The sequence below is a fragment of the Camelus ferus genome, chromosome 32 (genome assembly GCF_009834535.1).
Source record: "Camelus ferus isolate YT-003-E chromosome 32, BCGSAC_Cfer_1.0, whole genome shotgun sequence".
NCBI lineage: Eukaryota > Metazoa > Chordata > Mammalia > Artiodactyla > Camelidae > Camelus > Camelus ferus.
In genome coordinates, this window is record NC_045727.1 from 18,722,064 (window position 1) to 18,747,165 (window position 25,102).

Consider the following 25,102-nt stretch of genomic DNA (forward strand, 5'->3'; position numbering starts at 1 on the left):
CTTGTGCAAGTCACGTGGCCTTCCTTGGCTGTAAGATGTGGATAATGATGGAATAGAGGGTTGCTGTGAGGGTAAAAGGATGTAATAATATTGCTATAGATAGCACTGAGCGTGTGCTTGGGCACCTGGTAGGTGTCAAGTCATGGTAACCTTCGGTGGAAAAAAATCCCAAACTTAGGAAAGGCTGTGTGTGGTGTGGCCTGTTGCCTTCTCTCCTTCCCGCCCTCTCTTTCTTCCCAGGGTTTTGGTTGTAGCTGTCCCTTGCCCTGCACCTGGCCTGAGCCCGCCAAGCAGTCTCCCCACCTGTCCACACCCCGGTCCACCCAGCAGGTCGCCTGGGCAACCCGCCCTGACGTCACTGGCAGCTCTGGCGGCTGGCCAAGGAGCTGAAGCAGCTGGTAGCCGGATCTCGTTTCCAGGTAAATCCCCACCCCTACACCCCAACTCCCGGGGCGGGGGCGGGGGCGGGGGGGGGGATTGGGGTGTGGCAGCAGGGGGAGAAATAGAGCGGGGCACGGAGAGCGAGGAGCTGCTGGGAAGGGCGCGCGTGGCAGCCTGAAACAGGGCCAACTTCTGTCCTAGATGAGGCGGCGGGTGCCCTACTTGGGCCGGCGCTGGAGCCCCCACCCTGCGGGCGCGGTGGGGCTGGTGGGGGGGGGGGTGTCACATGGACACAGCCTGAGCGTGGTGGAAGGAGTTCTGGCTGCTGCTTTACATTTCTTTAGGCATCCTGAGATCTTTCCTGGAAAGCTGGCTCCCCAGCTTGCTGTGTGATGGACACATGGCAACTGAGGGAAATGTCCCTCCTGGGACTCAATTTCTCCAGCTGTAAAATGGGGCTGCTAAATGGGCCACCCGCGGGCAATAAGGCAGGGCAAATGAGAACCTAGGAAGTTGCTTAGAAGGTAAAAGGCAACGTGCAGTATGGTTTGATGGATTCAAAGTTTGGACCCCCAGGTGATACTCTGTTTCCTCAGCCATTAAGTAGAGGGAGCACCGGTGTGGTGAGGTTCTGTGAGGTGGAACTTACAAAGAGCTCAGCGCTGTACCTGATTATATAGTTAGTGCTCCACAGATCTCACCTGTGATGCCAAAAATCCATCACTGCCAACAATACGCCTTGAGGCAAAACACTCCGGAGTGTCACTTCACATCTCTTGGCCTCAGTTTCCTCTATAAGTCGGGAGTATAATGATAGTACCTACTATATCAGTTTTCTCATCTGTAAAGTGGGGATGATAATACTTGCCTCACAGAGTTGTGTGTGAGGATTAGGTAAAGTACTTCATTACATTAAGTGTTAGCTTCTTTTATTACTTTTAATGTTTTTAACAAACTTTTCATTGGGTTGGTTCCAAAATTAAGTGAAACAATGTAGATAATGCACCTAGCTTGTGCTACCAAATATGTGCTCAATAAACGGTCCTGGTGTTCATCCTAGTTTCCCGACAAGGGGACTACAAGTACCAGCAGACCCTACGCCCCAAGTCGGGGCCCCTACGACCGGAGCCGGCGCGCTGCATGCCGGGAGTTGCAGTCCACCCAAGGCCGACCCCGCCTCGCCCCAGCTTGGGGGAGGAGGTGGGAGAGCCGCCCTGCCGGCCTTTGAATTTTGCCGCGAAAAGCGCGCGTGGCGGCCCCCGGCCCCGCCCCCCGCAGGACGCGGCGCCGCGTCACCCTGGTAACCGCCTCTCGGCAGCCGCTGATAGGACCAGATCGCAGGGGGCGGGCGGGGGGCGAGACGCGGCGTCCGCTGCCGGCGCTAGCGCCTGTCAGTCGGGCCAGAGCGGAGCAGCGGGCAGGACAGCCGGGCTGGCAGCTCCGCGGAGAGGCTGCGCGCGGCACTCGGGGGAGGCGAAGAGCCGGGCACGCCGCCTGCGGGGCGCGGCGCGCGGCACCCGGGCTCGAGGCGAGGCAAGGCGCCGGCGCGCGCCAGGTGGCGTGAGGCTGAGGCCCTGGGAGCCCCCGTGCGCCGGCCGGGGCCACGGGCGCGTGAGAGCCCGGCGCGCGCCGCCCTTGGTGCCGCTCGAGAGCTCGCGCACCCGGTGTACCGTCCTCCGGTTCGTCCCCATATCCACCCTGCGCCACCTGGACCGGTTATTTCTCGGCGCCGAGGCCCCCAGGGCTGCACCCGAGCCTGCACCGCCCGCTGCCGCCGCCGCGGCTGCCGCTGCTCTCCGGCTTCCCCTCCCCCCACACCCGGGGCTCGGAGCAGGAGGAGGAGGGGCCGGTGCAGTCTCGCCGTCGCTCTTTGCAACCTGCGGGGGCCGGTGCATGCCCGGCGAGGAGCGGGGCCGCTGCAGGTGCGTGCACCCTCGAAGAGACGAGCCCCCCCACCCCCTGGCGAACCAGGGGGCTGGCAAGCCACTGGCAGGCGGTCGAGCGAGAGGAAGCAACAAAGACAAGCTGCAGCTGGGGCCGGCGAGAGGGGCCGCGGCCGCCGGGCTCCAGGCGCCGGCGGAGAGGGCGCCCCGGGGAGCGGCGCCTGGCCGAGCCGCAGCCCTGAGCGGGACCCCGAGGGGAGGCGCAGCGCCGCCCGCCGGACGCAGTGAGCGCAGGCTCCGGCGAGTATGCGCCGCCTGAGCGCCCGGGCGGCCCGGGTCCCGGGCTGGCACGACCCCCGCTGAGCCCAGAGCACCCCCACCCCCGACTTCGGACGGCGTGGGCCGGCGCCTGGATCGACCTCATCGACAGCGTCCCTTCCCACCTGGAGAGAGGCATCGGCCCCCAAGGGGGGCTTCCTCAGGCAGCCTCTGCCACCTCTGCATGGCTGCGACCCGGCGAGCGGAGAGTTGTAGCCGCTGAGACCTGGTGCTCTTCGACGGCCTGGCTGATTCGGTGAGTTGCCGCTGGGCGGGGTTCCGGGGTGGACCTGGGGGCACCCTCTGGCGTCGGGGCGGCAGGATTGGAAATGAAGAGGCCCTGGGCTGTTGGGGATCCTGAAGCAGCAGTGCCCCTTGTCTGCCCCTTTGCCCCTCCTAACACAACTTGCCTAGACCGGCCTGCCGGTCAGAGTGGACGCTGAGAGCCGATTGTGAGGACTTTCGTGGAGCTCTGGGTGGGGCGTATGCGGGAGAGGAAAGGTCACCCCACCCCTAAAGCCAACAAAGGTAGCAGTTCAGTCACCCGAAAATTCCTCGGAAACTCCCGCGTCTTAGAGGGTTTGGGGGACACCCTGGATGGGACTCCTTGGGGTTCTCCCAAGTAGTCTGAAATCTTCAAAAGACGTGTCAGAGGGGAACGTGGAGTCCCGACCAAGCAGGTGGCTGCACTGAGAACTGTGCCCTCTGAGGCTAGACTATACCACGGTCCCCCTTACCGCCCGAGTTCCTACGAGAAACCCCAGTGGGGCCCATACTTGATGTCACTGCCAGGCCTCTGACGTCACTTGGGGTGGAGGTTGCCAGGGCGACACGACTCATCTTGACCCAAGGCCGGAGGGGGCGGGGTCGTGGCAACCGGGGGCGAGGCCGGATGCCTTTGGATAGTGATGAGGTGAAAGCAGACTTCCCCCACCCCCAACTGCAGTGCTCTGACCTAAATCCCCAACGCCCCGATGAGGTGGGGGAGGGAGGCAGTGCCAGCTGTCCCTGCTGATGCTCCTCCCCGCCAAGACAGGTGTTCAGCTTTGCCCATATAGCCTGGCAGTGCCTAGAGGTGCAGGGCTCCCAAGCAGAGCAACTTTCTGCTTTCAGAAGGGATGCTACAGAGATCTCCCTGAACCCCAGCAGACGTTCTGGGGTCCCCAGAGAGACTGGGCCCCCAGCCTTAAAGCAGGCTACTACTGCTCAGGGAAATATGGGTGACTGCCGCCGGCCAGGAAAGGTGCAGAGGTGCTACTGCACGCTGCCGTTCGAGTCCGGGGGTTCTCCATGCTGCTCAACCCCAAGATGACAGGCCATGGCCAAAACTGAACTCCTGGCTGCCCCACTCTCCCTTTTGTGTTTAAGATGATTTTGACAAGCAAAGTATGGTGCTCATTAAGTGAATGGAGGGCAAGTCAAGCCCATCAGCGCCAAGGTCTGACTAAACGTGTCCCTGCCAGGGGCCAGCTTCGCAGGGCTCCGACACCAGCCCTCTCTTCCCCACCACACCCCAGCCCCAGCCCCAGCCCTGTTCCTTGTGAAGGCCCAGAGAACCCCCAGCCCGCATCCTGCTGCTGGCTCTTTAATTCCTCTTCTAAGTTCCTTCCAGTGATGGCTGCCAGCATCGGATGTGGGTGAAACTGCTGTGATCACATTTCTAGGAAAAGGTTAGAGAACTGTGTCATTGCTTCAGCAGCAGTGAGGTGGGGTGACTGCAGAGGGGAGTGCAGTGCGGGGGGTCGTTAAGAGAAGCCAGGTCCCCAGTCTCTACACAGTGAGCATTTTTTTCTCTTCTCCTGCCAGGCTCTCTAGCTAGATTAACAGGTCAATAAATATCAGTGGAGCTGCTTTTGGGGGCTTGGCAGGGAGATGATATTTCCAGCTGAAATGGTGTCGTTAAACACACAGGCTTCCAAGGACAGAGCAACAGCAGATGGGGGTAGAAGTGGGGGAGGTGGGCAGAAGGGCTGTTTGCGCTGCCTCTCGAAGCTTCCCAGTTTAGAAACAAACTCGGAGTGCGCGCCAGAGATCCACAAACACAGGCAGTTGGAGGTCCTCCGTGGAGTATTTACACTTCCACTGCCAAGGCGGAGGGAAAGGCTGTCGGATTCGGGCAGTTCCTTCTGTTCCCTTCCCTGGGCTTGGCAATAGCACCAGGCGACAAGTGGGAGGGAGTACCAGCTTACGCAGCATCTCCCTATGTGCCAGGCATTTTGCTGCATCTCAGTTACTCCTTGGAGTAGCTCATGGGCTATGGCCCATTTGACAGATGAGGAAACTGAGGCTCACACAGAGAAAGTGGTGGGCTATGGGGTGCTCAGCCAGGCATCCGCAGAGGTTGGGCTCTGAATCGCCTTGGCCCCAGCGTCTCCATGTCTTCCCACTTCCTAACATGGGTGCAGGGGAGGCACCCCCACTTGTTGGACAGGGTCCCTGTAAGAGTCAGGGCTGTCTACCCTGGAGGGAGCCTGGCCTCACTGAGAGGATTTGCTACACCGAAACCCAGGTGTGACTCCTGCTTCCCCAGTACATACAGGGCGGTGTCGAGCAGTCACAGCATCCATCCTGGCCTTGTGGGCAGCCTTGTGGGCAGCCCCTTCCCCAGCACCCCTTTCTCCAGCACTGGGGTATGAAACCTGCCTGCCAGGAAAGGTTGAGAGAGCCAGCCCTAGGCTCCTTGTCATCTGCCCCTGTGGGCTCACTGCAGGGAGAGGTGTGAGGCTGCCCTCAGTCGTCCAGGGACCCTCTTGGTAGGCATGCAGCTGGTGGAAGGATGTAGGTGGGACAGTGGCAACTTTGGCTCCCCACCAAGCCTGACGGTTAGGACGGACCCTTTAGCAGGAGTGCCATGTGACTCTCAGAGGGGACAAATTGAGCCCCACCAGGCAGGGGAGTGGGAGACTGTTCTGGCCATTGGGAGTGGCCATGCCCTGTGAGTGCTGGGGTATGCCGGATGAGGGGAAGGGGCATCCCTGGGCTGGGTGTGTCCTGAAGGCTTAGGTGATGGGAGAGGTTTAAGCAGGGGAGAGGATCCAGTTAGGGCTTCCTTGACCGGAACGGTGACCCTGGACATCCCTTCCAGTCCGGTGGGGGCAGGGAGGACCTTCTCAGCTCTCTGGGCAGTCTCCTTTCTCAAGGTTAGCTCCCTACCTCCCACTCGCAGTAATCCTTATCACCGGTCTAATTCCGCGTAAGCTCACCCCATCCCTTGGCCCTTCTGAGCCTCACGGTTGCTCTGGACCAGGGCTGGGATGGCCGGGCTTCTTAATGCCCATTGGCTCTTGATTAAGAGCCAGGCTGTGGAGTGGGTCTACCCGTGTTGGGTGTGTGACCTTGAGTGAGTAACTTTGCCTCTCTGAGCCTCAGTTTCCTCATCTGTTGAGAAGGAGCTGATAGTAGCATCCACTGCCCAGGGTAGCTTTAAGGATTCAGTGAGGGCAGAGCACAGGCGGTGAACAGGAAATGCACATTCTCCTGGCCACTGGTAGGCTTGTCCTCAGAATGGGGCTTTGAATGGCTCTCCCAGACCATCTTGGAGTTAAAGATCAAAGGCGGTTAGAGCAGGTCAGAGACCTCCACCCTTCCAGCTGCCTCTGCTGGGTCTCCCACCCACCTACCCAGGGCAACCCACGTGGTGAGCACACGTGGCTCCCATCTGAGCTCCTGGAGGGCTGCGGCCCGGCCAGGGGGCCCCCTCCCCAATCTTCCTTCTGCTTCCTCCGCCTTCCAGCCCCCCACAAACGGAGGAAGCGAGCGGAGCAGCTCATATTCATGAACCGTAATTCAATCAGGCGGAGATTCCTCTGGGCTCCGGGCGGGGGTGAGAACGAGGAGGCGCGCACAAAAGGGCCGCTTTATTACCTCCCGCGGGCCGGGAATTGCTGCTCTCCCCCAGCAGCGGCCGGAGCCGCCTTTATTGTGTTAACCCATTTGCGTGTCAAGAGCTATTGTGCGCTTTCTCTGCTGGTGCGGGGCGGGCTGCGGGAGGAGGGCTGCGCGCGGGTCACCTCCGCGGGCGCCGCCCACCGCCCTGATTGGTTGCTAAGTGATTTGCATCCAAGGTAATCACTTTTATCTCCGAAGGATGTCGACTATAATTATAAGCTACTGACATCTTTTGAAATCTGCCTAATGACTATTTTAGTCTGCATGGGCTGGGGGTGGGGAGGGGGATTCTGGAGGCTGGGGGTGGGGTGGGGGAGGAGGCTGAAAGAGGGGATGGATTCCTTCCACCTGGACCATTGGTTCCTTAGTTGAGAAATGTCTGAGTGCCTACTGCGTGACTGAAACAAAAGACAGGTTGTGGATATTGGGGGCGGGGGTTCATTTCTGGGGGCAGAGTTAGTACCATTTCAGAGATGGGAAAAATAGAAAAATAGAGGCCCTGGGAATCAGCCACCTGCCCAGAATCGTACACCCAATGAGTGGTCAGGACCTGAGTCTCTGACCCTTAAATTCATGCACTGGCTACTGGAGTGGGGTGAAGACAGAAATAGGCATGGTGATCATTCCTGTCTGGTACCTCCCAGGGTTTATGTCATAGCCCTGAGAAATGCAGAGTCTGTTACTACCCCCATTTTACCCAGGAGGAAACGGGAGCACAGGGAGGTTACCTTACTGCCCAAGGTCACACAGCCAGGGGGAGACAGAAATATGAGGTCTGTTGATGGCCAGAAGTGGGAGTCCAGCGTGGACAGTGAGAGGGGCAAGTGTGGGTTCCAGCTCCCCCTCCCCCACCCCTCGTGGTCCCATTCAGTGATCACTGGGCACCAGCCTGGGTGAGGGCAGCCTGCTGGTTCCTGCCTGGGTGGCAAAGCTCTAAGGAATGAGACAGCACACAGAGATGAGGAGTAAGATGAGCCTGCAATGGACTCCAATTCTGGACAGAGTCAGAGCAGGGCTGGAGAAGAGACATCGAGGAGGGGAAACTGTAGCTGGTCATGGAGGGCTTCCTGGCAGAGGGGGCTTTTGCTCTGGGTCCTGAGGACTGGGCAGATCCTGGCAGGGGGAGTTTGAGAACCCAGGGGTATGACCAGGAAGGGCAGGGGGAGGTTATGAGAGGGTGGAGGTGAAAGGAGATAAGCTAGGAGAGTGTGCAGGGCCTTGAGGACTGAGCTAAGTACTTCACTTGTCTGGAGGAAGAGCAGCCAGTGAGGGTGTCTGGTGGGAAGGGATGCAGCATAATCTGGGTGCCCGTAGGTCTGTCTGGCAGCCTTTGTAGGGGCTTGGGAGTTGCAGATTGGGATGGAACTCTGGCTCCACTCTCACTGGCTGTGTGTCCTCAGACAAGTCACAAGTCAGAGGTAAACTCTCTGGGCCTCATTTTCCTCATCCGTTCAAAGAAGTAATAGCAGTTTTCTCACAGGCTCGTGACTGGGGTGAGCTTGAGCACATGGAGTGCTTGGAGGAGCTCGACTGAGCTTTTCAGAGCTAGGTGGGCTCAGGCACAGACCCCAGCCAGTCATCCTGGCTCCACAACAAAGCAGCATTCCGGCCACAGCAGCTGTTTGGGGCCCTGGGAGCCCCTACCATTGTGCAGAGGGCACAGGGGACAAAGGCCCAGAGGTCAGGGGGTAAGGCCCAGGCTGGCGGTGAACAGGCTCCTGGGGTTGGGGACTTAATGACGCAGAACTTAATGACCCTGTGTCTGTGGGGAGGGGAGCTTCCCTTGGAGGAGCAGGAGGGAGGTCCAGCCACCAGCTGTCTGCTCCAAGATTCGCTGCCAAGGCAGGGGCAGCTGCCCCACAGGGTCCAGGCCTGAGCTTGGCAAGAGGAAGGCGGAAGTGGCAGGGCCTGCTGGCCTGCAGCCCTTAGACCTGAATTGGTGGCTCGGCCCTGTCCCGCAGCATCTGCGTGACCTCAGTCTCCTTACCGGTCAGATGGGCCAGGGGTCCACTTTGGAGGGCAGCTGCGAGGCTTGGCAGGAACCGACAGCAAGTGGGCAGTAAACAGGAACTGCTATTTTTGCTCTTTATTCATCCGCTCATTCAGGGAGGTCCACTGCTCTGTGCCAGGCTCCCTGCCAGGTGCTGGGGACATACAGATGAGCAAGCCCAGTTGCCTTGAAAGGTGGTGAGGCCTCGGACACACCATCACATACAGTGGGTAGGTCACCACAATACAGGAATTTGCAGTGTGCAGGCACTGGGCCAGGGGTGGGGTGGCAGCAGGGAACAAGCTAGATAGAGCCCTTGCCCTCTGCAGCCCCCAGTCTTTCAAAGCACGCTAGGAAATTAGAGGTAGAAACTACTGCTTCCGGCTGTAGTAGCCAGAGAGGGCTCCCTGGAGGAGGAGGCACTTTCCATTGCTAGCTTTGAGGACTTCCGTCTAAACACTTTTAGCTATTATAGGAATCCCAGGACACTGCTGGTATTGGCTGTGTGCCAGACAGCTTCCCACTTTGGCATTTTAATCCTCATATGGTTCTGGGAAGGGAGTTTTTGTCCCTGGTGTGTAAATGAAGAAACTGAGGCTCAACACAGTGAACTGACGGCCCAGGGCCACGTGGCAGATCAACAGCATCCCTTTCATTATCCACACAAGCTTTTGCCTGTCCTCTGCCTGTGAGGGCACTGGGCTGGGTGGGGCTGTCAGGGGAGGATCCTGGGGCAGGAGCTTGGTGGACCCAGTTCGGGGCCAGCTGTTGCCTTTATGAGCTCACAACCTTGAGCAAATCACCCTGTTCTCAGCCTGGCCTCAGCTGTGTTCTCTGTAAAATGTCAAGGATGGCAAATCCGTGGCAGGTCTGGCTTGCCCTACACTGCTGTGCCCTTGGCAGACATTGCCAATCAGTTGCTGCCCTCTTCCCCTGCTGAGTTCTTCCCCTGACCTTGGGTTCTTGCCAGGGCTCTGGGCAGGCAGCACCAATCAATCAGCAGGGCCTATGACCCAAATCCTGCTTGCCTGACCCCTAAGGAACGCAGGAGTCCCTTTGGCTCGTGTCTGTCTGGTTCAGAGGATAGGGGTACTGGAGGGAGGGATTTCTGGGGGATCTCTTCTGAGCATGTGGGTTGTTCTTCGGCCACAAGAGCTGTTGAGGTCTGAGAATCTATGACCTTCCTCCAGCTCCCAGAGAGACCTGTGTCTCCATCTGCACAGCCCAGTGTTTGCTCAGTGTGGAGTGCTCGGGCAGATTCTGAACGCTTTCAGTCTGGATAATAATAACAGGATTTATTGAGCTCTTCCTGAGAGCCAGTTCCTTCCTGGGCACTTTCTCATTCATCATTCCCCAGGGCACCTGCAGTGTGCCTCTCAGCAGTGCTAGGAAAAAGTCTTAACCCATTTTAGAGATGTGGAAACCAAGGCTTAGAGCTGTTCAGCAAAGTATGGTTATGCACTTGCTGAGTGGCCGAGCTAGTGTTCAAAGTCAGGTCTCAAAATCTGGGACAGACTGGGCAGCCTTCCTGGAGGAGGTGTCATTAAAGGCCAAGGCCTTAAAGGCTGGTGGACTTCTGTGGGCAGAGCTGGGCCTTACAGGAAAGGGAAGGAGGCACTTCTAGGTGGAGACCACAGGCAAGAGTGTTTAGGCTGAGGGACTAGTGTGTGGCTGGAATGTGGGGATGGGAGGGGACCGTGGAGGGAGCCAGGGTGGTCTTGGCATTTAGACTTTGCCCTCCTATAGCAGGGAACTATGACAGCTCTTGGAGCAGAGGAGTGAGCCAGTCCTGTCTAAGTGTATTTATTCAATACATCCATGAACCCAGGGTGAGGGCAGCTGGTGCTTGGGGCTACCTCTGGTCTACTGGAAGCTTTAGCCTAGAACCTTGACTGGCACACAGTAGGTAGGCATCCAAGAAATGTTTGTTGAATGAATAAATGAATGAAAATACTTGCTGGACCGAAATGTCTCTGACATCCCTGTGGGCCCAGCTGCAGGGAGAAGAGAGGCCAGGGTCCTTTTCTCTATGAAAAGTTGAACACCAGGTCTTGGGGTAGGGGCAGGGATAGGGTGCCAGGCAGGTACCCGGGGCAGGGGCTGCCCTCCCAGCAATGCCCCGACCCTGCTGCCTGTCCCCAGAGTCCTCCCAGACCTTCCCACAGGGCTGTCCTCTCTCCTTGCCGCTAGGCGTGGCAAGCAGCCTGGACCCGGCGCTTGGGGGGAATAAAAGATGAAGGTTCGTGACCATTTTTTAACTCAATAAAGGGAGAGACAAGCTGCAGGCTGCAGGCCGGAGATATAATTAGTTCGCAGCAGTGGCGCTTTCTTGATTTAGCTTCTAAGAGAACAAGACAAGGATGTTATACCCAATTAGCAGTAACATCCAGTCGGAGCCTCAGTAGGTGAGATAACAAGCTATTTTTACGACTTTTCTTTCCCAGCTTGGAGGGGGGCGGGGGGAAGGGAGTATCGAGGCCTTATTTCTTTTCATCAGGGAACAATTATTAGTGAACTCAGGGTTTCCTGGAGCCAAATGATGCACTGGTTAACCCAAATAGGCCAGCATGCCGGCGCGGCAGCTGGGGTGGCAGGCTGGTGTTTTGAGGGGTGCAGGCCCCTCACCCACATTTTGGGAGCCCTCAGAAGAAGTTTTGAACACAGAGAGCCCCGTGGTGTGGCAAGGAGAAGCCCGGGCCTTTGAGGTACTCTTTGTGACTGCCTCGATTTCCCTGCCTGCTTCGAAGAGGCACAAGGATGCTGGGCCAGTTCCCCTGGGGGTGAGGAAGGAGCCGGTTCTGGCCCTTGGCTGCTCTTCCTGGCACCACCTGAGGTCCTTTCTGCCAACTGGGCCAGCGGTTCTGGCTCCTCAGCCTTGAACCTGACGTTGCACTCTGCCTGCTGGACCCCCATGATGGCTTGCCCTGCCCGACCACCCTCCTACATTGTCCTGGGCCCCAGACTCAGTCTCTGGCAGGAGCTGAGTGGTGATTACCTCCATTCTCTCCACCCTCATTACCCCCACAGCCGGGGTGCCCAGCACTGGCCAAGTCTCCTGCTGGGCAGGGAAGCCCTGCCAAGCCCCACCCCAGCTGCCTGGCCACACTCCAACTCCTGGCGAGGGCTGGGGGTTGCCCAGAGAGGAAGCTGGCATGGCCGTCTCAGCACCCCATCAGCTCAGGCCACAAGCCCAGAACAGTTTCCTGAGCCTCCACCCACCCTGCCCCAAGTCCCATCTCCCTGTCAGTGTGTGGAGCCCCACGCTCGTGGTTCAGACAACTGACAAACCCAGCCATGCAAAGTGGGAGTTTAATTGCAAACAGTTTTTATGGATCATGGGCCCATCTGTGCCACCATATGCAACAGGGAAAAAAAAATCCCCATTTAAAAAAAATGTTTCTCCCTGCCCCATCCCCGAAACTGACTCCAAAAGAAACAGTGGCCAAGGTTTTTCTGGCTGGAGCCCAGCATGGAGCTGGGACCCATCCTGGGGCCTTCCTTCAGTGTGGGCCTGGCAAAGTCAGGGGGCTGAGTGAGGTAGGGGTGACAGGGGGCCCCATGGGACCCAACTGCTCAGAGGAGGCTTTTTTGGCCTTGGCAAACTGCCAGAGATTCCTGACCACCCCCCACCACACACACACACACACACTGGGTTTTCTCTGTGCTCTGGGTCTTTGCACATGCCATGGAGCTGTCCGAGTATCTGGTGTTCTCTCCCAGCCACCTCACTAATGCTGTTTGCTAGAGCAGGACTTGGCATGGACTGGGTACCACACAGTGCTGATGGAAGTGTAGGCATGAGCGATGTTGTAGTTTCACAGACGAGGCGCCTCTGCTCCCATTTCTAGCCCACGAAATGGAACTCCATGAATTCCATTTCCTCCAGGCTACCCAGGTCTCTCAGACTCCCCTCTTCCCAGGGGTCCCAGCCTTCTGCCATTTTGCCCAGGCCCAGCTCGGCCAATGAGCCCTATCCAAGTGGTCAGCCCTTCTTGGCGCTTCAGAAAGGGCTCCAGCCCAGCGTGGGCTGGTCATCAGGGTTCTGAGAGCTCTCACCTCTGAGGCAGCCAGGGTTCTGCTGCTGCACCACCTCTTCCCAACTGGGGGACCTCAGACTCTTGTTTCTCCCTCTTCGTGCCTCAGTTTTTCCTCTGTAAAATGGGCATAAGACGTGTATGCAGATATTGCATATAAAGAGCCTCTATGTCATACCTCTGCCTCAGGGGAGAGTCTTTGTTCACTGGTGTCTTTCCAAGTTCCTAATCAGGACACTGGATGTTTAATGAATGAATGAGTGAATGAGTAAGTGTATGAATGCGTGTATGAATGAGGTGTCTGGAGGACTCTCTGGGGAAAGAATGAAACATAGGCTCCTGGCCCACCAGAAATTAGAGTTTTTCCACCCTTTCAATTGGAATCTAGAAACCACTCTGCAAACTGGGGGGGTTATGAGCTCCATTCTACTGATGGGGAAAACTGAGGTGGAGAGAGAGCAAGGGACTCTCCCAAGGTCGTGCAGCTGGAAAGAGGCCAGAGCTGGGACTGGAACTCTGACCTGACCTTGTCCTTGGCCCTCACATTAGAGGTGAGGGAGGTTAGGCCCAGAGTGGGAAAGGGATTCAGCCAAGGTCACACAGCAAGGAAGTAGCAGGCAGTGTTTGTAGGATCCTTGCTAGTCCCTTGTAAGCTCAGCCCCACCAGCCCCAGAGCCAGGCCAGAGCCCTGCTGCTCTCCCCGCCTCCCCCGCCCTCCTGCTCCCCCCAGGGCTGTGCCCGGGGTCCCTGTGCCTGTGGGTTTCCCCATCAGCTTCATAAGCTGGCAGCTCAGCGTGTGCCAGCAGCCGGGCCCCACACCAGGGTCCTGGTGCCCGAGGCCTGGAACTCAGCGCAACCCTCCCACAGCAGGTAGCAAGGGAAAGTGGGACCCCTGGGCCCTGGGCAAGCAGAGGCCGGCCTGGGTCCTGGCAGGAGCCCAGGCTGGGCACCAGGCAGCCCGTTCCCCGCCCGGCGGTGATCACCAGCTCCCGTTGTAATCATTAAAACTATTAGAAGGAAACGTTCGCTTGAAGCAAATGTCAGGCGCCGAGTTGTGCTTTGTAAACGCTCACAATTAATGCCAATCAGGCCTGGAAAAAAAGCCGGCCCGGAATCCTGTCTGTTTCGTCTCATTTGTCAGCTGGTGCCGCTCCATGTTGCACATTTTCATACAATTGCTATAAACATAAAAGGGAAACTCCACAGTGTTCTCAGGCGCCCGGATGGTGCGCGCTGGCTTAATTACTCGGGATTCTGCTGTTCACTTGGCCGCCCCGAGCCGGCGGGAGGGAGAAAGGGGGACTTTGTGCGGCAGGGTAAGGGCTCCTGGGGGTCAGCCAGGGAGGTGGATCAGGCTCCAGGCCCGGGTCTCCTGCCCCACCCTTCACAGGCTGGGGATGGCTGTGAAACAAGAGGGAAAAATAACCTGCTCAAATTGGCTAGCAAAATCCTCAAGGAGGAAAGAGGGACTTGGTGTCCGCCAGACTTGGGCTTGGAATCCCAATTTCATCTCCTGCAATGATCCATCGCGTGGGTTTTTAGCCCACCCCCTGCGTGCCAGGCAGTGCGCCACTTGCCAGCTCGGCCTCAGTCTCCCCATCTGTGAGTTGGGAGTCCAGAAGGTCAGGATTTCAAGCTTGCTGGAGCCAGGCTCTGGGCTGCAGGCACAAAGCAGGCCTTTTCTCACTTAGCTGTCACATGAACCTTTTAGGGTGGGCTGCCTGTCTTAGCAACAGGAAGCATGAGGCCTGGAATCTCACAGCCAGAAGTGGTGGAGCCAGGATCCCTGGCCCTGGGTCGCTGGACTCCACAGCCCGTGCAATCCCAGGGTAGCCGTAGGGCTTAAAGGAGGTGATGGGGTTGGAGTCCCAACACACAGTAGGTACTCCCATAAACAGCTGCTGTCATCCCACTGCCTGCAGATGGGCCAGGGGCAGGAGGGGGCTCAGACCCCGGCTTGAGGGTCGGTGTCAATACAATGGACCTTGCTCCACGGAGAGTAGAGGGGGGAATGGTCTGCCAGGGGATGCTGTCCCCTCTCCCTCCATAGGAGCTGGGCGGCCAGGCTTCCAGGGTTGAGCTGAGGAGGGAGACACAGAACATTCTTATCCAAGGCCTAGGAGACTCCTGCCTGCCCTCTCCCCCAGTTGCCTGTAATCTGGCTCTGAGGTGCTGGGTGCTGACTGTGCACAGGCCCGCATACCTAACCGAACCCTCCACGGCCCAGAACTTTGGGCACATTGTCATCATTGCCTCCATTGTACAGATGAGAAAACCGAGGTCCAAACTGATCTAGGGCTGCAGAGCTAGGAGGTGGGAGAGCTGGAGTCAGGTTCAGGTTCAGCCACTCCTAAGCCTTTTTCAGGCCTTCCTAGCCCCCTCCCCATCGGGGCCTGGACGTGAGGCCTGGCCACGCTCTATGAACCCTCCTGGGACCCTTTTGAGCTCTCTAGCTCTCTGCGGACGGGGTCTTCTGAGGCCAGGCTGGCTCGGCAGGGACACACTGGCCTTTGTGTAGGCTCGGGTAGGCTTGGGCCAGGCAGGGCAGCCAGCGGAATAGGGAGAGGGCAGTGCAGCCCAGCCAGCCAGGGACAAATGCTCTGAGCCGGAATAGAGGCCCCTTTGTGTGGTGCTCTGTGGAGGTGGGGGTGCTGCCAGCTGCCACCCTGTGTGACTGGGGAGGCCCGAGCCCTCCACAGAGGCCTGTCACCACCCCTAGGGGACTGGCCAGAGAACCTCCCGTCTCCTAGCCGCCTCCTTCCATCATTATTCACCTTCCTCTTGTTTCCTGGGGGCCCCTGGCTGCTAGAAGGGCCAAGAGCAGCTGTTCATCTGGTTTATTGTGGGCCTACTATGTGCCAGTCCTGGGCTAGACACTCCGCCAACCCCGCAGGTCAAGGGCAGTGGTCTCCCATTACAGGTGAAGACACTGAGGCTCAGGGAGGACAGCTGACTCGCCCTTCTCATGCAGCTGGTCCTGGGGCCAGGGTTTGGCCGACTTCAAAGCCTTTTCTTCCCAGGCCCCAAGGCTGTAATTGGAGTACCCTTTGTGTTGCCCTTTGTTCCCTAGCCCCAGGGCTGCAATTTGGGGTGTGGCCTCAGGAAGGCTGCTGGCTGTCTGTGTTGCCAGGAGTCCATTCCACCCCTCCATCCTTGCCAGGCTCTGGGCTAGTAGCTGCAGCTTTAGTGGAGAACCAAACCCAGGGCTTTGTTGAGGGCTGCCTTACCCATTAAACCCTCCCTGAGCTTTGATCTCCTTAACTTAAAAATGAGAGTGAAATTGCATCTACTCCCTGGAGCACTGGGAGATGTCAGGCCAGGGTGCAGTTAACGCGCTGAGCTCAGTGCCTGGATGTACTCAGGCTGCGCACATGTAGCCTGGGGTTTCTTGGCATCCCTACCACCTCCTGGGAGAGGTGGGAGGATGAAGCAGTGTGTGGGTGGCAGGGATGTGAGTGTAACTCTTAAGAGTGCCAGCACATGTCAGGGATTGGCTCACTGGGTCCCTGCTGTAGCCCCATTTTCCAGGTAAGCAGACTGAGGCTCAGATAAATGAAGTGACTTGTTGAGAAGCCCAGGAACACAGGGAAGCCAGCAGCTCAGGGCCCAGCTCTTAGTCTCTTCCTGACCCCCACCTGGCCTGTTGTGCAGCTGTCCACTGCAGCCGCTGACCAAACCCCTCTGAGAGCCCAGTCCTATGGGAGGCTCAGACCCACCCCCAGGAAGCCCTCAAAGGCCAGCAACCTGGTACCAGCTCTCCCTTGCCAGGCCGTTCCCCACTCTGTGCCTTTGCTCAGGCCGAGGTTTGCATCAGGAGTGCCTTCCCCAGCACACGTGCCTTCTCTGCTGGGGTGACTCCAACTCCTCTTCCCTAAAGGGCTTGGAGCCCCTCCTCTGGGTCCCATACGCAGCTCTCTGTTCACAGTGTGGCACATAGTCGACCTTCAGTGAAGTCTAAACAGAGACACAGCCCTGGCCCTCTAGGACCTGGTTCCCGCCTAGCCTAGTGGGAGAAATAGGTACAAACAGATGAGTGACAAGGTTGTGTGTCTGAGGAGGGGTCAAGTGCAGGACACACAAGGAGCAGGCGGCTCCCACCCCAGCTCTCCCTGCTCTGCCCAAGGGAAGGAACACTTCCAAGCCCTTACTGTGCTCCTGAAAACTCAGCCACCTCGGTTTACTTCTCCCGGGGCAAGGCAGGGTGTACGGATGAGACAAGAGGCTGAGGAAGGCAGATGCCGGCTAAGGTCACACAGCTTCTGTGGGCGGGGCCTCTGTTGGAGTCTCGGACAACTGTCCCCAAAGCCTGTGCCCTTCTCTGGGGTAGAAAACTCAGGTGCTCAGGGGGACCAGCCAGGTGACACAGGGAACAAAGCAGCTGTCACCGGGCCTTGTGGGAATGTGGGCTCCAACGCTGCCAGTTTTAGTTAGTTTGTTTTCAAGAGAAACCAGACCATGAGAATTTTAGGTGGAATTTGAGCTCTTCTTTTTATTCTTGGCAACTTTTTTTTTTTTTTAACCGCAACAAACAGGGCAAAGAAAAGACGTTCGTGGGCAGGATTTGCACCCTTCTGTGACGCGATGTTGTCTGGGTGGAGGGAGTGATGGGGGTCCCAGGATGTCTTGCCTTCCCCATCATCATCCCCTGCCAGCGAGAGCCCTCAGAATCCAGCAGCAGCTCCCCGCACCCCCAAAGACACCCCCAGCCGCCGCCGTCACTGCCAGAGGCAGGAGGCAGGGCCCGAGCCCCACGAGGGCACCACCCAAATAGCTATAATCAGCAGCCTCGCCAAGACTTCAAACTCACCCAATTATCCTGCAAGGGAAAAAAAACACAAAATGAAAACAAATTAACGTGTTTGCATAGAAGCTGCTGTAGCAACACACAGCCGCGCACACGCACAAGCTGGCGCATGCCCTGGCGAGGCTGGGAGACGCCACCTGGCAGGGCTGGGTGGGGCCGGGCCAGGCCGTGCCCACTGCCTGGGGCCAGAATGTGCCCTAGGCCCAGCGACTTGATCATCCCTAAACCTAGCTTGGGCGCTGACTCAGTCCCCCAGCTTTCGCTTTCTTTCCTTTTTTTTTTTTTTTTTCCAATGTAATAAACATAAAATTCATTGCATGCCAAAATTCAGCCTCATTGATCTGAACCCCTTTCTTCAGATGGGGAAGCTGAAGCACAGAGAGGTCAGTTGACCTGCGCAAGGCTGCACAGCTGGTAAGAGATGGGTTTTGAACCTAGAATGACCAGCTCCGAAGTCTGCACTGTAACTGCCACACCTTCCCCGTGGCTCCCTCTTGTCTGTGGGTGATGTGCCAAGACCTCAGCCTGGCCTTCAAGTCCCCTCCACCACCACCCCCAGCCCCTCCAGCCTGTGTCCATTCTTGCCTTGCACACGCCACCCCTTCCCTGCATGCTATCTTGTGCTGAGGGCTGTGGGTATGGTGGTCGGGTTCGCAGAGCCAGACAGATAATGAGTTCAAATCCCCGATCTACCCATCCCTCACTGGATGGCTTTGGGCAAGTGGCTTTCCCTTTCTGTGCCTGAATTTCCCCTCCTGGAAGATCAGGATAATAGTAGTCTCTACCTTGGGGAGGTTAGGAGGTTCAGTGGGTGAATGACTGCATCTGCCCATGAGATGGGGTCCCTCCACCAGAATGCCCTCACCCCCGCCCAGCCCCGCACCGTTCAGTTGGCCCTACAAGGCCCTGCTGGGTGCCTTTGGGCTCCGGGCCAGGCCCTGGGCTTGCCCCCGGAGCATGCAGTCTAAGGCTCAGAGGCTTCCTCTTTCAGGAAGCCGCTCCTCCTGGGAACAACCACTCTTCTCCGGGCTCCCTTGAAGCTCCATCTGACCCGGGGTTGGGGCTACTGGGTGCGTGTCTGCTGTGTCTGATTCTTCTCTGGGTCCCAGCAGTCTGGCATGCAGCCAGCGCTCAGGCAAGTTTTGGAGAACGGAGCTGTCCCATGCCCCCCACCCCAACCTGGCATATTTGGGGCTTGTTCCTGGAGGTTGAAGGAGAAACTGTACTGGAAGGAGGTGGAGTTTAAGTTCTTGGAGCCTCCCCAGTCCCCTCCCCCTGCCTGGCAGGACCACGGACAAATCACTTCACGTCTCCGAGCCCCTTGCTGTCTGTCGTCTCTGGCCCATGACAGTGAAAGCTGAGGGTGGACGTCGCCGGCACAGGGGGCACCCAGTGGGCAGTGAGCATCAAGTTGCTGCCCCAAAGCGAGTGACTGTACATAATATACACATCACCCTGCTTGGTCCTCACCACGGCCAGGTGAGGAAGGGGAGATTTCTAGCTCCATTTTTCAGATGGAGAAACAGGCCCCAAGGAACTCAGTGACAGAAGCAGGAGAGTCCTCCTGGTCAGGAGCAGAGCTGGGGCTCAGACACAGCATTTCTGGTCTGTGCGGTGGCCGTGGTGCTCTGTGGCCCTTCCTAGACGCCGCCGGTCACAGCAATATGTGTGTTGCGGTCTGGGAAGTACGGACCAGCAGGACGCCGTCCTGGAGGTAGTGATGGTAGAAGCTAACTTCATTGGCCTCAGGACGGCCCCTTTGGCGTCAGCCTCGGCCTACAGTCACGCCCACCGCTCAGGGCCAGGGTGGCCCCCTGGGGGCGGTGACCCAGTGCCCACCCCAGGGGTGACTGGTGGGACATTGGGCACCCACTTGGGAGCCCAGCCCTCTCTTGGCCCTGCCATGGGCTTGGGAGTCTAGCAGACCCAGCTTCATGTCCAGACCCCACCAGGTGGCCTTGGACAAACCCTTGTCCCCTCTGAGCCTCTGTCCCCTGGGTAGAATGGAAGACGTGGATAGGCCCACATCTCCCAGGATGGGCTCAAGGCTGAGACTTGGGTCCAGCACATAGTCGCTGCCAGATGAAGCAGCTCCCTTGCCCAGACCTCACAAGGAGGGGCCCTCCCCCTCTTCCAGAAGCTTCCCAACCCTTGTGCCTCCATGATACCGCTGGCCTCCCAGCCAGTGCCCCGTTCACCCACCTGCGTTGATGAACACCGGCTCAGTTCTCTGTCCCAGATGTGGAGAGGGATTTGTTGGATTGCAGTGGTAAAGTGTGCAGTGAAATGAGTGGGGAGAGAGACCCCAGGGGCCAGGGCAGAGTACAGGAGAGCCGTGAGCCCCAGGCACGCAGGGAGTGGAAAGAAAGGCCCCAACACATCCTCTGTCTGTTCAATGGGGATTTATCCAGCATTTGCGAGGTGCCTGGCCTGGGAGCGGGAAGACTAGAAGTGGGTCTGTGAGGCCCCAGGCTGGCCGCCTCTCTGCTGTGCACCCCTGGGCAAGCCAGGCAGTCTCTCTCGACCCAGCCTCCTTGCACTGGGTGGTGGAGGGGGTTGAAGTAGGATGCCATTCGGTACGAGGTGGTTGAGAGCCAGAGAGGTTCAAACCGCTGCCCCACCCCTGGAGGTAGGGTGGGAGCCCATTCCAGTAGCTGAACTGAGCTGTGCAGGGTAGAGGGCATGGCCCCTGGCTCTGAGAGCAGAAGCTGGGGGTTGGTGAGATGCAAGAAGAGGGGAGAAAGTTCTTTTTCCTCCCTCGTGACAAAAATAATGTTCCTGTTTTAGTTATTTGGAAATGACAAGTCTGATGATGAAAAATTCGGCAGTTCTCCACCTGCCCAGAGCTGGGTACTTGGTCTCCCGTTGGGGCCATTCTTCCCAGGTGAGGGACACTTGGGGAGCATCTGGGTCTGCCTGGCATAAGTGACCACTCTAGTCAAGCAAGGCTCACGTGAGTTGGTGCACAGATACGGCCAGGTGTGTCCTGGGCCCCACACCGATCGGCACGTTTGGGCCTGGGCTTCTGGGAGCCACCTGCCCGCCTGCCCAGTGGCCCATTGTCTGGCGGGTGGGGGCTCAGAGCAGCCACTGTTCTGCACACATCTGATCCTGTCTTTTCCACATCAGATCATTTGTAACCGTCACCAGGCAATCGGGCCCGTCGCTGATTCAATCTCGGCTTTGTGCTGTCACAGCCGTTTTTCTGCGCCGGGCTGATTTTGAAAGGAGGCCCATCTTCTGGGCCTGCTTTTCAGAAGCAGGGGAGGGGATGGGGGTCTTTATGTGTGTGTGTGTGTGTGTGTGTGTGTGCATGTGTACGCCCCCCCCCCCACATGTACATACACACACGCACTGGCCTCTCTTGTCACCGAGAGCAGAACTTGGAATGAGGTAGGCAGACAAGGGCCCCAGGCTGCTACCCCCACCTCTATCCCCTGCCACCTGCCCCCCTGAGCACCTACTGTGTGCCCCAGTATGCAAACACAGCAGCCTGCTCCAGTAGAGGAGACAGATGCTAAACCATACATCAATAAGATCATTTCAAAGTGGTAATGACAGTGAAGGACCTACAGTGCTGACAGGATGGTGGCCAGGGCAGAGGGTTGCCAGCTTATATGGAGTGGTCAAGGAGGGCCTCTTGGAGGAGGTGGTGTTTGCGTTGAGGCATGAATGAGGAAACGGAGCTGGCAGAGAGTGTCACCCCATCTAAACCTAGATGTCTTCTAAGTATGAAATCCACCCCAGATTTCAAAGACTTACTATGAAAAAAACCCCATAATATCTCATTAGTTACATGTTGAAATGATACTATTTTGGATATATTGTATTAAATACAATAAATTATGAGCCATAGTTTCTCCTGCGGGTACAGAAAATTTGTGATGATGTGCTATTTCTATTGGAGAGCATCAGATGTAGAATATTTAGGTAGACAAAAGTGTAATTGCAAAGGCCCTGGGGTGAGAGAGGCCCAAGGTTGGCCTGTTAAGAGGACCAGGTGAGCAAGGGGAGAGGGACAGAGTGGGGAAGGGGTTCACACAGGGCCTCAGAGGATATTGTTAGAAATGCCTTGGAAGCCAGTGAGGGAGTTTTGAGTAGGGAAGGAAGTGAGTTCCATGCAGAAAAGCTCAGCCTGGCCCCAGCAGGGTGGAGCGTGGCCTGAAGGGGCCTGTGTGGAGGCCTGGAGGTGATAGGGCATGTGGTCAGAGCAGGGGCCGGTTGTAAGAGTCTAGCTGGAAGGGTGGCTAACCCCGTTGGCTTCCCAGAAAGCTTATTGCATCCATCCGTCCCTCTGTCCATCCGTCCGCTCCCGAATTTCAGAGCCTCTGGGCCTTCCCCTCCTGCCACTCTCCCCACCCACCTCTCCCTTCCCTGACTGCTGCCTCTCTGAGCACCTTCCTCCCTCTCCAGTCAGTGAATTTACAGTGCACCCCAGCTCCTTGTCTCTCCAGGTGGTCAGTGGTTGACATCCCTTTCAAAAAGTTATTTTTAAAAGACAGAAGCAATGCATCTTTCCCATAGAAAGATTATAAATATGGAGAAGCACAAAGAGGGAAAATCCAACTCCCCAGAGATAATCACACAGCCAGGCTGTGGCACAGCTGGGATTTGAGCCCAGGTGGTCTGGCCCCTGCACCGCAGCGCTAAGACCGTGGTGTCCCGTGGCCAGATGACACAGAGGGAGCTCCGCCATCAGAGAAGGGCTTAGGGACACTGCATCTCCAGCCCTGCTCACCTGGCCTACAGAGGCGTGGGGCTTGCTTTTCAGGGTTAATACATCTATGTTTGTGCTCTTGATGGGCTGAGGTGCCCTGTCCTGTTTCCCCAGCCCTGCCCGGAAGACTCCACTCATTTCTGCCCCAGCCTGACCCCCAGAAGCATCTGTTGATCCTTGGCTTAAAGACTAGCCCTCACCAGCCACTTTTATCCCCCACCAGCCGCTCCACCCCGCCCCCCACACAGGCTTTTCTCTCCCAAGCACTCCTGGCCCATCCTGCCAGGACCCAGTCTTTCTCCGTTCTCCCCCTCCCCGCCCCAGGGTCTAATCCTCAAGCCCTTCTGGCCCACGCGCATGCCTTCCACCTGGCTCCTGCAGCCCTGGACAGCCTCTTCCCGTCTTGGGCTTCTGTTTCCTCACAGGTCCATAGACCACAGCGGTCCTTTCTTTCTTTTTCTCCCAGGCCCGGGGTGGGTTAAATGAGGTGATGTCGGTAAAGTGCTGAGCCCATGGGGAACACTAAAAATAACAACTAGCTCCTATTATTGCTCTGAGTATTAGATTTTCTCCTTCCCCGTCACTAGGTTAACCCTGAACTGTGTGGATGCAGGGCCCTGGGGGCGTGCAGGGGAAGTAGGCAAGAGGCGGACTGGGCACCCCTGGCCCTTCCTGGCTCTACAGCTAGCCTTCCCTATGCCTTCTGCACACAATGTTTCTTCTCCCAGACCTGTTATCCCTGGAGTCATCTGGTAACATACTGCTCCTCCTGGAAGGTCCCATGACCTCCTCCAGAAATACTAGGTTGGGGCCTTTCTGCTGGCTTTCCCCAGCCCCCATTATAGCATCATAGCACTGATGACATTTGGAATTGATTCCTGGCTTCACTCTCCCCTCCCCAGCTCCCACCCCACATCCTTTGCTTGAAGGTGACGGCCACTTGTCATTAAAGAGCCAAGGCCAGAACTAGGAGAGGAATAAGTGACTTGTGGGATCAGACCCTGCCCAGACGTCCCGCCTTGGGTTCTGGCTCTCAGAGAAGAGTGCTGGGTAGAGGGTTCTGAGTTTAGGAGGCTTTGCTCTCCTAGCTAGGGTTTCCTGAAGGTTCACTTGCATGAGAATGAGCACCCCATCCTTCACTCCCCAGGTATTGTGGTGGGGGGCTCTTGGAGAGGGCCAGCCAGGTCTATTGCTGGTGGCAGTGACTGCTCATGTCACCCCATCCCTAGAGGGGGTGGCTTTTGACCCTTCATGAGCCCCCCACCTATTCATGCACCCAGAGCCTCTTAGCCTCTCCCTGCCCTAAACCAGCACTGGTCCACAGGAAGTGCATCTCCCCACCTTGAGGTTTGGGGGACCCTGTCCCCTCTGTCCTGGTGACCCTGCCTCGCCTGGCACAGATGACCTCCATATGCTTCCCTGTGTAGTTCTCTGCTTGGGACCCCCTCCTCCTGCCTTCTTCACTTGAATATTTCCTACTTACCTGTTGATAATAATCATAAATGGTACTAATAATAGCTACCATTTAGGGAGTTACTACTGGGACCCCGCACTTTGTTTGTACTAAGCTGTGGTAAAGAATTAACCCCTTTTTCAGACACAGAAACTGAGGCTGAGAAAGATAGAGGCATTTGCCCAAGGCCACAGAGTTAAGGGATAAAGCTGGGATTTAGTTAAGGGACAAAGCACAGACCTCTGGTTCTAAAGCCTGCCACACAGCACTGTCACCCTGTTTATGAGGCAGCAGGGCTGTCGCTTTCTTGACACCCCCAGGCTAGGTAGGGTGTCCCCATCAAGGGTATACCACTTGTCACCCTGCCTTGTAATTGCCCCTCTGATGTACACATCTTTTCCCCAGTATCTGCCTCAGTATCTAGCACAGGACCTGGCACACAGTAGGTGCTTAATTTGTTATGTGGCCTCTAGAGGTTGGAGTGCTGCTCAGGGCAGATAACCTCAAGGTAGTTTCCATGGTGACTGACATCTTTAGGCTCCCGGGTTCCACCCCACCCCTTTCTCCAGGGCGCTTGCCCTGGGAGCTGGCCGTGGTGCTGAAGGGCCCCAGGACATCTGGCCACCCCAGACCTCAGCCCTGTGTCCCAGTCGGATTATTTCCTGAGCCTCTCCTTCCCCGACTCCCTGGGCCAGCCTCTTGCCCATCCTTCCTTCAGGAGATGGTTTCCTGAGGGTCTACTGTGCATGGGCACTGTGAGCCCATGGAGGAGGGATCAGGGGCACTCCATTCAATTATTAATCAAACATTTATCAGGCAGCTTGTATGTCTTTAAGAAGCCTTTGAGGAACCAGAGCTTCAGCTGAACGTTGAGTAGAACTGCAGGGGCTTTAAGCAAAGGGATTGCATGGGCAAAGGCCTGCAAGTGTGGCAGTGAGAAGCATGTCTTGAGGGATACACGTCTCTGGATTCTGCTGCCTGCCATCCAGAATTTGATTGGCGGTTCACTCTCTTGGTCTCCTCTTCAGCCCAGGACCACTACTAGCATCTGTAGCTCCAGTGCCCCTCCCAGGGCCAGACAAGGTGCTAGGAACTATGAGTGAGGACTAAATGAAAGGGTGTTGTGCCCCGGGCAGGAAGCTAGCGTCTCTGTCCTAGGAACAGAGGGAGCCAGGTTCTGCTCTGGCTAGATTTGCATTTTAGGGACACCTCTGGCCTGCAGGGGTGGGGATGGTAATCCTGGCAGTAGAGGAGGCTTCCTCTTGAAGGGGCCAGTGCCCGCTTCTCACCCCAACCTTAAAAAAAGAAAGTGAAAATCCCCTTTCTGGTGCTGCGGCCCAAATGGCGGTGGGAAATAATCACTTTTCACAGGCCCCTTATCCACAGCCAAGCCCTGCGCCAGTTTAATCAGCAGTGCCAGTATGACTTGAAGATTCCCGGGCTTGAGAGATCAGGAGAGGGGTTAAAGAAAATTACCCTCGCCTCCTCCATGCTAATGTAATCTCTAACCAGATCTGCCTAGCCGCAGCTCAAATTGCTTTTTAGATTAACATTTAATTATTAACAGGGTCCCCTGGAAGGCCTCAGGCTCGGGCTTGGAACAGGAATGGGGGAGGGAGCGGCAGGCGGGGGTT

General features: G+C 57.2%; 1 protein-coding gene across 2 annotated transcripts in view; it reads left to right on the plus strand.

The window, feature by feature from the left end:
* Positions 1-2,712: 2,712 nt before the first annotated feature.
* The window catches only part of FAM222A (family with sequence similarity 222 member A), a 53,917-nt gene continuing 31,527 nt past the window's right edge, over positions 2,713-25,102 (plus strand). The window contains exon 1 of one of the 2 annotated variants that reach the window (XM_032471398.1): positions 2,713-2,838. The gene's annotated coding sequence lies outside the window, so the exon portion shown is untranslated. The remainder of the gene's footprint in view (positions 2,839-25,102) is intronic. The other variant, XM_032471399.1, reaches the window with a different exon arrangement.